The 12,575-nt window shown below is 45.6% G+C and overlaps 5 non-coding genes across 5 annotated transcripts; all 5 read left to right on the top strand.

Moving 5' to 3' along the window:
• Nucleotides 1-1,761: 1,761 nt before the first annotated feature.
• On the top strand, nt 1,762-1,952 carry LOC130346967 (U2 spliceosomal RNA). Its single transcript, XR_008884992.1, has one exon. It is a non-coding gene; the product is annotated as a U2 spliceosomal RNA (small nuclear RNA).
• A 2,048-nt stretch (nt 1,953-4,000) lies between these two features.
• Nucleotides 4,001-4,191, top strand: LOC130346966 (U2 spliceosomal RNA). Its single transcript, XR_008884991.1, has one exon. It is a non-coding gene; the product is annotated as a U2 spliceosomal RNA (small nuclear RNA).
• Nucleotides 4,192-6,280: 2,089 nt separating this feature from the next.
• On the top strand, nt 6,281-6,471 carry LOC130347043 (U2 spliceosomal RNA). The gene has a single exon (XR_008885059.1). It is a non-coding gene; the product is annotated as a U2 spliceosomal RNA (small nuclear RNA).
• A 2,083-nt stretch (nt 6,472-8,554) lies between these two features.
• Nucleotides 8,555-8,745, top strand: LOC130347042 (U2 spliceosomal RNA). The gene has a single exon (XR_008885058.1). It is a non-coding gene; the product is annotated as a U2 spliceosomal RNA (small nuclear RNA).
• Nucleotides 8,746-10,834: 2,089 nt separating this feature from the next.
• On the top strand, nt 10,835-11,025 carry LOC130347041 (U2 spliceosomal RNA). Its single transcript, XR_008885057.1, has one exon. It is a non-coding gene; the product is annotated as a U2 spliceosomal RNA (small nuclear RNA).
• Nucleotides 11,026-12,575: the final 1,550 nt, after the last annotated feature.

The following is a 12,575-nucleotide window of genomic DNA, read 5'->3' as shown; positions in this document are numbered from 1 at the left end:
TGACAAAATAAGATTAATGCTTATGAAGAAATATAAAATCTCATCCCTTCCCCAATATCGCACACCCCTACCCCTTAATTCCCTGGTTGAACTTGATGGACATATGTCTTTTTTCGACCGTACTAACTATGTAACTATGTAACATAACATGGGGGGGGGGGTCTCCTGGCTGTTCACACAGGTGTGTCATTGCTGTACATTGACCATGCATTGCTTCTGTGGTATTGCAAAGGCAAAGACAAATGCTTCCAGCCATCCATTGCACTAATGGATTGGTCATCAGCTGGCTGTCTATGTCCCGCATCAATATAGACCAAAGTACAGAGGGTTAGGCTATGCTATTGTGCACCTACCTGATGCATCAGAAGGTGCGAGGCCCTTGCTAAATTCTGTGCACAGACTTTGAGATCTATGCTTTAGACTGTATCTAAACCTGCTCCAACATGGACTGACATTCTGGCCTACTTTCAGCCGATGCGACTTGTCTGTCGCTGAACAGTCGCTTTTTATGTATTCAGCACCTATGTATAATGTTGTAAAAATGCTCTAGAAGCTAAAGTCGCAGAAATGTCACACATATTTGGCCTGCAACTTTCTGTGCGACAAATTCAGACAGGAAAAATCAGTATAAATCCTTAGAAAATTATCCCCCAGTGTCTCCATCTGCTGGCGGTATTGAATAAGCATTGCTGCACTGATGGGGTATGCATTAGACGAAAAAAAAGAAGAAAAAGAAGAATAATACGCCCAGAAAAGAGGCGAAAAGGAGAAAAACGTAAAAAAACGTGAAAAAAAAGTAAGAGGAAGAGAAGGGAAAAAAAGGTGGAAATGGGTTTAAAAGTGATTTCGGCGGAGAAATATATATATATATATATATATATATATATATGCGCACACACACACATAGATATAAACGTATTCTCCGTTGAGATATTGCAGCCGCTGCTGTGTCCAGGCCCAGGAGCCTTAGCACTGTGCTGTGATGTCACTCAATACCACTGACATCACTAGGTGTAAACAACATCTCTCCTTTGCTGTGTATGTGACTATGGAGCTGTTTGGTGATGTCGTCTATTACGGCCTTCATAGAAGCAACAGGAGATTGTTGCATCCATCTTGAACCCTCAGAACTACAGTGCTATGATGTCACTCACTTCCACAGGCCTTGCAGAGTGTAAACAACAACAACCCAGCTTTGTTGTGTATGTAACCATAGGGATTTGTGATGTCACCTAGAACCTTCACAGCAGCGACAGCTTTATGAGGAGCATCAGCACTGCTCTGCCTGAGCAGAACCATCACCGCCATAGGTTGTCAAATAACCCGGATTTAACCCACACAGGTAAGTCCAATGGGGTGCAGGCATGTCCTCTATGCTTACAGCTTCCCGTGGGTGTTGGTTTGATACCGTTTGGGGACAGCCAAGGAGGCATCTGCAGGCAACAAAGGTAGGTGTGTGCTTGTGTGTGTGTTTCCTATGCAGATCCTAAGCCCAGTGTCACATGCAAGTAGGAGGAGTAAGAAGGGTTCCTGGCAAATCCGGGTTATGGATTGCATTTAAAAAGGCCCCGTGGGAGTGCAATGGGCCCCTGTCTTGCTGCTTAGCAATAATGGTATGGGTTTAGGTTCTGCTGTGTGTACTGGTGGTTGACTGCCCCCCAGCCCAGAGTGTGCATGGAAAATTGTCTGGCAGCCTCCCTGACAGCAAGCAGTGATAGTGCCCATGAAGGGGACCTTGTTGGGCCCGCCCCTTTCACGGTTATCGCTTCTCGGCCTTTTGGCTAAGATCAAGTGTAGTATCTGTTCTTATCAGTTTAATATCTGATACGTCCCCTATCTGGGGACCATATATTAAATGGATTTTTGAGAACGGGGGCCGATTTCGAAGCTTGCTTCCGTCGCCCTATGCATTGACCCGATATGGCAGTATCTTCGGGTACAGTGCACCACCCCCTTACAGGGTTAAAAAGAAAGATTCCTACTTTCATTGCTACCTGCTTGCTGGCTAGCCAGCTAGCCAGCCCTGTGGGCCTTGCTGCTGCTGCAGCCAAAAAACAAAAGGTGGTGCTGCTGCTGCTTCTGCTTCTGCTTGTGTCTGGCCCCTGTTGGAGCGTCCAGGCACAGGACTTCTGCTGCTGCTGACTAAATGGCCTCCTTAATTGGATCATTTGAGTAGCCAGCACACCTGTGCAGGTAGGGCATGACATGATAGGCAGCTGCCTTGATAGCGGGTGGGTGCTGAATGTTCCTAATTGACAAAATAAGATTAATGCTTATGAAGAAATATAAAATCTCATCCCTTCCCCAATATCGCGCCACACCCCTACCCCTTAATTCCCTGGTTGAACTTGATGGACATATGTCTTTTTTCGACCGTACTAACTATGTAACTATGTAACATAACATGGGGGGGGTCTCCTGGCTGTTCACACAGGTGTGTCATTGCTGTACATTGACCATGCATTGCTTCTGTGGTATTGCAAAGGCAAAGACAAATGCTTCCAGCCATCCATTGCACTAATGGATTGGTCATCAGCTGGCTGTCTATGTCCCGCATCAATATAGACCAAAGTACAGAGGGTTAGGCTATGCTATTGTGCACCTACCTGATGCATCAGAAGGTGCGAGGCCCTTGCTAAATTCTGTGCACAGACTTTGAGATCTATGCTTTAGACTGTATCTAAACCTGCTCCAACATGGACTGACATTCTGGCCTACTTTCAGCCGATGCGACTTGTCTGTCGCTGAACAGTCGCTTTTTATGTATTCAGCACCTATGTATAATGTTGTAAAAATGCTCTAGAAGCTAAAGTCGCAGAAATGTCACACATATTTGGCCTGCAACTTTCTGTGCGACAAATTCAGACAGGAAAAATCAGTATAAATCCTTAGAAAATTATCCCCCAGTGTCTCCATCTGCTGGCGGTATTGAATAAGCATTGCTGCACTGATGGGGTATGCATTAGACGAAAAAAAAGAAGAAAAAGAAGAATAATACGCCCAGAAAAGAGGCGAAAAGGAGAAAAACGTAAAAAAACGTGAAAAAAAAGTAAGAGGAAGAGAAGGGAAAAAAAGGTGGAAATGGGTTTAAAAGTGATTTCGGCGGAGAAATATATATATATATATACGCGCACACACACACATAGATATAAACGTATTCTCCGTTGAGATATTGCAGCCGCTGCTGTGTCCAGGCCCAGGAGCCTTAGCACTGTGCTGTGATGTCACTCAATACCACTGACATCACTAGGTGTAAACAACATCTCTCCTTTGCTGTGTATGTGACTATGGAGCTGTTTGGTGATGTCGTCTATTATGGCCTTCATAGAAGCAACAGGAGATTGTTGCATCCATCTTGAACCCTCAGAACTACAGTGCTATGATGTCACTCACTTCCACAGGCCTTGCAGAGTGTAAACAACAACAACCCAGCTTTGTTGTGTATGTAACCATAGGGATTTGTGATGTCACCTAGAACCTTCACAGCAGCGACAGCTTTATGAGGAGCATCAGCACTGCTCTGCCTGAGCAGAACCATCACCGCCATAGGTTGTCAAATAACCCGGATTTAACCCACACAGGTAAGTCCAATGGGGTGCAGGCATGTCCTCTATGCTTACAGCTTCCCGTGGGTGTTGGTTTGATACCGTTTGGGGACAGCCAAGGAGGCATCTGCAGGCAACAAAGGTAGGTGTGTGCTTGTGTGTGTGTTTCCTATGCAGATCCTAAGCCCAGTGTCACATGCAAGTAGGAGGAGTAAGAAGGGTTCCTGGCAAATCCGGGTTATGGATTGCATTTAAAAAGGCCCCGTGGGAGTGCAATGGGCCCCTGTCTTGCTGCTTAGCAATAATGGTATGGGTTTAGGTTCTGCTGTGTGTACTGGTGGTTGACTGCCCCCCAGCCCAGAGTGTGCATGGAAAATTGTCTGGCAGCCTCCCTGACAGCAAGCAGTGATAGTGCCCATGAAGGGGACCTTGTTGGGCCCGCCCCTTTCACGGTTATCGCTTCTCGGCCTTTTGGCTAAGATCAAGTGTAGTATCTGTTCTTATCAGTTTAATATCTGATACGTCCCCTATCTGGGGACCATATATTAAATGGATTTTTGAGAACGGGGGCCGATTTCGAAGCTTGCTTCCGTCGCCCTATGCATTGACCCGATATGGCAGTATCTTCGGGTACAGTGCACCACCCCCTTACAGGGTTAAAAAGAAAGATTCCTACTTTCATTGCTACCTGCTTGCTGGCTAGCCAGCTAGCCAGCCCTGTGGGCCTTGCTGCTGCTGCAGCCAAAAAACAAAAGGTGGTGCTGCTGCTGCTTCTGCTGCTTCTGCTTCTGCTTGTGTCTGGCCCCTGTTGGAGCGTCCAGGCACAGGACTTCTGCTGCTGCTGACTAAATGGCCTCCTTAATTGGATCATTTGAGTAGCCAGCACACCTGTGCAGGTAGGGCATGACATGATAGGCAGCTGCCTTGATAGCGGGTGGGTGCTGAATGTTCCTAATTGACAAAATAAGATTAATGCTTATGAAGAAATATAAAATCTCATCCCTTCCCCAATATCGCGCCACACCCCTACCCCTTAATTCCCTGGTTGAACTTGATGGACATATGTCTTTTTTCGACCGTACTAACTATGTAACTATGTAACATAACATGGGGGGGGTCTCCTGGCTGTTCACACAGGTGTGTCATTGCTGTACATTGACCATGCATTGCTTCTGTGGTATTGCAAAGGCAAAGACAAATGCTTCCAGCCATCCATTGCACTAATGGATTGGTCATCAGCTGGCTGTCTATGTCCCGCATCAATATAGACCAAAGTACAGAGGGTTAGGCTATGCTATTGTGCACCTACCTGATGCATCAGAAGGTGCGAGGCCCTTGCTAAATTCTGTGCACAGACTTTGAGATCTATGCTTTAGACTGTATCTAAACCTGCTCCAACATGGACTGACATTCTGGCCTACTTTCAGCCGATGCGACTTGTCTGTCGCTGAACAGTCGCTTTTTATGTATTCAGCACCTATGTATAATGTTGTAAAAATGCTCTAGAAGCTAAAGTCGCAGAAATGTCACACATATTTGGCCTGCAACTTTCTGTGCGACAAATTCAGACAGGAAAAATCAGTATAAATCCTTAGAAAATTATCCCCCAGTGTCTCCATCTGCTGGCGGTATTGAATAAGCATTGCTGCACTGATGGGGTATGCATTAGACGAAAAAAAAGAAGAAAAAGAAGAATAATACGCCCAGAAAAGAGGCGAAAAGGAGAAAAACGTAAAAAAACGTGAAAAAAAAGTAAGAGGAAGAGAAGGGAAAAAAAGGTGGAAATGGGTTTAAAAGTGATTTCGGCGGAGAAATATATATATATATATATATATATATATATATATATATATATATATATATGCGCACACACACACATAGATATAAACGTATTCTCCGTTGAGATATTGCAGCCGCTGCTGTGTCCAGGCCCAGGAGCCTTAGCACTGTGCTGTGATGTCACTCAATACCACTGACATCACTAGGTGTAAACAACATCTCTCCTTTGCTGTGTATGTGACTATGGAGCTGTTTGGTGATGTCGTCTATTACGGCCTTCATAGAAGCAACAGGAGATTGTTGCATCCATCTTGAACCCTCAGAACTACAGTGCTATGATGTCACTCACTTCCACAGGCCTTGCAGAGTGTAAACAACAACAACCCAGCTTTGTTGTGTATGTAACCATAGGGATTTGTGATGTCACCTAGAACCTTCACAGCAGCGACAGCTTTATGAGGAGCATCAGCACTGCTCTGCCTGAGCAGAACCATCACCGCCATAGGTTGTCAAATAACCCGGATTTAACCCACACAGGTAAGTCCAATGGGGTGCAGGCATGTCCTCTATGCTTACAGCTTCCCGTGGGTGTTGGTTTGATACCGTTTGGGGACAGCCAAGGAGGCATCTGCAGGCAACAAAGGTAGGTGTGTGCTTGTGTGTGTGTTTCCTATGCAGATCCTAAGCCCAGTGTCACATGCAAGTAGGAGGAGTAAGAAGGGTTCCTGGCAAATCCGGGTTATGGATTGCATTTAAAAAGGCCCCGTGGGAGTGCAATGGGCCCCTGTCTTGCTGCTTAGCAATAATGGTATGGGTTTAGGTTCTGCTGTGTGTACTGGTGGTTGACTGCCCCCCAGCCCAGAGTGTGCATGGAAAATTGTCTGGCAGCCTCCCTGACAGCAAGCAGTGATAGTGCCCATGAAGGGGACCTTGTTGGGCCCGCCCCTTTCACGGTTATCGCTTCTCGGCCTTTTGGCTAAGATCAAGTGTAGTATCTGTTCTTATCAGTTTAATATCTGATACGTCCCCTATCTGGGGACCATATATTAAATGGATTTTTGAGAACGGGGGCCGATTTCGAAGCTTGCTTCCGTCGCCCTATGCATTGACCCGATATGGCAGTATCTTCGGGTACAGTGCACCACCCCCTTACAGGGTTAAAAAGAAAGATTCCTACTTTCATTGCTACCTGCTTGCTGGCTAGCCAGCTAGCCAGCCCTGTGGGCCTTGCTGCTGCTGCAGCCAAAAAACAAAAGGTGGTGCTGCTGCTGCTTCTGCTGCTTCTGCTTCTGCTTGTGTCTGGCCCCTGTTGGAGCGTCCAGGCACAGGACTTCTGCTGCTGCTGACTAAATGGCCTCCTTAATTGGATCATTTGAGTAGCCAGCACACCTGTGCAGGTAGGGCATGACATGATAGGCAGCTGCCTTGATAGCGGGTGGGTGCTGAATGTTCCTAATTGACAAAATAAGATTAATGCTTATGAAGAAATATAAAATCTCATCCCTTCCCCAATATCGCGCCACACCCCTACCCCTTAATTCCCTGGTTGAACTTGATGGACATATGTCTTTTTTCGACCGTACTAACTATGTAACTATGTAACATAACATGGGGGGGGTCTCCTGGCTGTTCACACAGGTGTGTCATTGCTGTACATTGACCATGCATTGCTTCTGTGGTATTGCAAAGGCAAAGACAAATGCTTCCAGCCATCCATTGCACTAATGGATTGGTCATCAGCTGGCTGTCTATGTCCCGCATCAATATAGACCAAAGTACAGAGGGTTAGGCTATGCTATTGTGCACCTACCTGATGCATCAGAAGGTGCGAGGCCCTTGCTAAATTCTGTGCACAGACTTTGAGATCTATGCTTTAGACTGTATCTAAACCTGCTCCAACATGGACTGACATTCTGGCCTACTTTCAGCCGATGCGACTTGTCTGTCGCTGAACAGTCGCTTTTTATGTATTCAGCACCTATGTATAATGTTGTAAAAATGCTCTAGAAGCTAAAGTCGCAGAAATGTCACACATATTTGGCCTGCAACTTTCTGTGCGACAAATTCAGACAGGAAAAATCAGTATAAATCCTTAGAAAATTATCCCCCAGTGTCTCCATCTGCTGGCGGTATTGAATAAGCATTGCTGCACTGATGGGGTATGCATTAGACGAAAAAAAAGAAGAAAAAGAAGAATAATACGCCCAGAAAAGAGGCGAAAAGGAGAAAAACGTAAAAAAACGTGAAAAAAAAGTAAGAGGAAGAGAAGGGAAAAAAAGGTGGAAATGGGTTTAAAAGTGATTTCGGCGGAGAAATATATATATATATATATATATATATATATATATATATATATATGCGCACACACACACATAGATATAAACGTATTCTCCGTTGAGATATTGCAGCCGCTGCTGTGTCCAGGCCCAGGAGCCTTAGCACTGTGCTGTGATGTCACTCAATACCACTGACATCACTAGGTGTAAACAACATCTCTCCTTTGCTGTGTATGTGACTATGGAGCTGTTTGGTGATGTCGTCTATTACGGCCTTCATAGAAGCAACAGGAGATTGTTGCATCCATCTTGAACCCTCAGAACTACAGTGCTATGATGTCACTCACTTCCACAGGCCTTGCAGAGTGTAAACAACAACAACCCAGCTTTGTTGTGTATGTAACCATAGGGATTTGTGATGTCACCTAGAACCTTCACAGCAGCGACAGCTTTATGAGGAGCATCAGCACTGCTCTGCCTGAGCAGAACCATCACCGCCATAGGTTGTCAAATAACCCGGATTTAACCCACACAGGTAAGTCCAATGGGGTGCAGGCATGTCCTCTATGCTTACAGCTTCCCGTGGGTGTTGGTTTGATACCGTTTGGGGACAGCCAAGGAGGCATCTGCAGGCAACAAAGGTAGGTGTGTGCTTGTGTGTGTGTTTCCTATGCAGATCCTAAGCCCAGTGTCACATGCAAGTAGGAGGAGTAAGAAGGGTTCCTGGCAAATCCGGGTTATGGATTGCATTTAAAAAGGCCCCGTGGGAGTGCAATGGGCCCCTGTCTTGCTGCTTAGCAATAATGGTATGGGTTTAGGTTCTGCTGTGTGTACTGGTGGTTGACTGCCCCCCAGCCCAGAGTGTGCATGGAAAATTGTCTGGCAGCCTCCCTGACAGCAAGCAGTGATAGTGCCCATGAAGGGGACCTTGTTGGGCCCGCCCCTTTCACGGTTATCGCTTCTCGGCCTTTTGGCTAAGATCAAGTGTAGTATCTGTTCTTATCAGTTTAATATCTGATACGTCCCCTATCTGGGGACCATATATTAAATGGATTTTTGAGAACGGGGGCCGATTTCGAAGCTTGCTTCCGTCGCCCTATGCATTGACCCGATATGGCAGTATCTTCGGGTACAGTGCACCACCCCCTTACAGGGTTAAAAAGAAAGATTCCTACTTTCATTGCTACCTGCTTGCTGGCTAGCCAGCTAGCCAGCCCTGTGGGCCTTGCTGCTGCTGCAGCCAAAAAACAAAAGGTGGTGCTGCTGCTGCTTCTGCTGCTTCTGCTTCTGCTTGTGTCTGGCCCCTGTTGGAGCGTCCAGGCACAGGACTTCTGCTGCTGCTGACTAAATGGCCTCCTTAATTGGATCATTTGAGTAGCCAGCACACCTGTGCAGGTAGGGCATGACATGATAGGCAGCTGCCTTGATAGCGGGTGGGTGCTGAATGTTCCTAATTGACAAAATAAGATTAATGCTTATGAAGAAATATAAAATCTCATCCCTTCCCCAATATCGCGCCACACCCCTACCCCTTAATTCCCTGGTTGAACTTGATGGACATATGTCTTTTTTCGACCGTACTAACTATGTAACTATGTAACATAACATGGGGGGGGTCTCCTGGCTGTTCACACAGGTGTGTCATTGCTGTACATTGACCATGCATTGCTTCTGTGGTATTGCAAAGGCAAAGACAAATGCTTCCAGCCATCCATTGCACTAATGGATTGGTCATCAGCTGGCTGTCTATGTCCCGCATCAATATAGACCAAAGTACAGAGGGTTAGGCTATGCTATTGTGCACCTACCTGATGCATCAGAAGGTGCGAGGCCCTTGCTAAATTCTGTGCACAGACTTTGAGATCTATGCTTTAGACTGTATCTAAACCTGCTCCAACATGGACTGACATTCTGGCCTACTTTCAGCCGATGCGACTTGTCTGTCGCTGAACAGTCGCTTTTTATGTATTCAGCACCTATGTATAATGTTGTAAAAATGCTCTAGAAGCTAAAGTCGCAGAAATGTCACACATATTTGGCCTGCAACTTTCTGTGCGACAAATTCAGACAGGAAAAATCAGTATAAATCCTTAGAAAATTATCCCCCAGTGTCTCCATCTGCTGGCGGTATTGAATAAGCATTGCTGCACTGATGGGGTATGCATTAGACGAAAAAAAAGAAGAAAAAGAAGAATAATACGCCCAGAAAAGAGGCGAAAAGGAGAAAAACGTAAAAAAACGTGAAAAAAAAGTAAGAGGAAGAGAAGGGAAAAAAAGGTGGAAATGGGTTTAAAAGTGATTTCGGCGGAGAAATATATATATATATATATATATATATATATATATATATATATATATATATGCGCACACACACACATAGATATAAACGTATTCTCCGTTGAGATATTGCAGCCGCTGCTGTGTCCAGGCCCAGGAGCCTTAGCACTGTGCTGTGATGTCACTCAATACCACTGACATCACTAGGTGTAAACAACATCTCTCCTTTGCTGTGTATGTGACTATGGAGCTGTTTGGTGATGTCGTCTATTACGGCCTTCATAGAAGCAACAGGAGATTGTTGCATCCATCTTGAACCCTCAGAACTACAGTGCTATGATGTCACTCACTTCCACAGGCCTTGCAGAGTGTAAACAACAACAACCCAGCTTTGTTGTGTATGTAACCATAGGGATTTGTGATGTCACCTAGAACCTTCACAGCAGCGACAGCTTTATGAGGAGCATCAGCACTGCTCTGCCTGAGCAGAACCATCACCGCCATAGGTTGTCAAATAACCCGGATTTAACCCACACAGGTAAGTCCAATGGGGTGCAGGCATGTCCTCTATGCTTACAGCTTCCCGTGGGTGTTGGTTTGATACCGTTTGGGGACAGCCAAGGAGGCATCTGCAGGCAACAAAGGTAGGTGTGTGCTTGTGTGTGTGTTTCCTATGCAGATCCTAAGCCCAGTGTCACATGCAAGTAGGAGGAGTAAGAAGGGTTCCTGGCAAATCCGGGTTATGGATTGCATTTAAAAAGGCCCCGTGGGAGTGCAATGGGCCCCTGTCTTGCTGCTTAGCAATAATGGTATGGGTTTAGGTTCTGCTGTGTGTACTGGTGGTTGACTGCCCCCCAGCCCAGAGTGTGCATGGAAAATTGTCTGGCAGCCTCCCTGACAGCAAGCAGTGATAGTGCCCATGAAGGGGACCTTGTTGGGCCCGCCCCTTTCACGGTTATCGCTTCTCGGCCTTTTGGCTAAGATCAAGTGTAGTATCTGTTCTTATCAGTTTAATATCTGATACGTCCCCTATCTGGGGACCATATATTAAATGGATTTTTGAGAACGGGGGCCGATTTCGAAGCTTGCTTCCGTCGCCCTATGCATTGACCCGATATGGCAGTATCTTCGGGTACAGTGCACCACCCCCTTACAGGGTTAAAAAGAAAGATTCCTACTTTCATTGCTACCTGCTTGCTGGCTAGCCAGCTAGCCAGCCCTGTGGGCCTTGCTGCTGCTGCAGCCAAAAAACAAAAGGTGGTGCTTCTGCTGCTTCTGCTTCTGCTTGTGTCTGGCCCCTGTTGGAGCGTCCAGGCACAGGACTTCTGCTGCTGCTGACTAAATGGCCTCCTTAATTGGATCATTTGAGTAGCCAGCACACCTGTGCAGGTAGGGCATGACATGATAGGCAGCTGCCTTGATAGCGGGTGGGTGCTGAATGTTCCTAATTGACAAAATAAGATTAATGCTTATGAAGAAATATAAAATCTCATCCCTTCCCCAATATCGCGCCACACCCCTACCCCTTAATTCCCTGGTTGAACTTGATGGACATATGTCTTTTTTCGACCGTACTAACTATGTAACTATGTAACATAACATGGGGGGGGTCTCCTGGCTGTTCACACAGGTGTGTCATTGCTGTACATTGACCATGCATTGCTTCTGTGGTATTGCAAAGGCAAAGACAAATGCTTCCAGCCATCCATTGCACTAATGGATTGGTCATCAGCTGGCTGTCTATGTCCCGCATCAATATAGACCAAAGTACAGAGGGTTAGGCTATGCTATTGTGCACCTACCTGATGCATCAGAAGGTGCGAGGCCCTTGCTAAATTCTGTGCACAGACTTTGAGATCTATGCTTTAGACTGTATCTAAACCTGCTCCAACATGGACTGACATTCTGGCCTACTTTCAGCCGATGCGACTTGTCTGTCGCTGAACAGTCGCTTTTTATGTATTCAGCACCTATGTATAATGTTGTAAAAATGCTCTAGAAGCTAAAGTCGCAGAAATGTCACACATATTTGGCCTGCAACTTTCTGTGCGACAAATTCAGACAGGAAAAATCAGTATAAATCCTTAGAAAATTATCCCCCAGTGTCTCCATCTGCTGGCGGTATTGAATAAGCATTGCTGCACTGATGGGGTATGCATTAGACGAAAAAAAAGAAGAAAAAGAAGAATAATACGCCCAGAAAAGAGGCGAAAAGGAGAAAAACGTAAAAAAACGTGAAAAAAAAGTAAGAGGAAGAGAAGGGAAAAAAAGGTGGAAATGGGTTTAAAAGTGATTTCGGCGGAGAAATATATATATATATATATATATATATATATATATATATATATATGCGCACACACACACATAGATATAAACGTATTCTCCGTTGAGATATTGCAGCCGCTGCTGTGTCCAGGCCCAGGAGCCTTAGCACTGTGCTGTGATGTCACTCAATACCACTGACATCACTAGGTGTAAACAACATCTCTCCTTTGCTGTGTATGTGACTATGGAGCTGTTTGGTGATGTCGTCTATTACGGCCTTCATAGAAGCAACAGGAGATTGTTGCATCCATCTTGAACCCTCAGAACTACAGTGCTATGATGTCACTCACTTCCACAGGCCTTGCAGAGTGTAAACAACAACAACCCAGCTTTGTTGTGTATGTAACCATAGGGATTTGTGATGTCACCTAGA

This window comes from Hyla sarda, unplaced genomic scaffold, assembly GCF_029499605.1.
Source record: "Hyla sarda isolate aHylSar1 unplaced genomic scaffold, aHylSar1.hap1 scaffold_806, whole genome shotgun sequence".
In the NCBI taxonomy this organism is placed as follows: domain Eukaryota; kingdom Metazoa; phylum Chordata; class Amphibia; order Anura; family Hylidae; genus Hyla; species Hyla sarda.
Note: the sequence above shows the minus strand (reverse complement) of the source record. Positions and strands in the feature narration are given on the sequence as shown.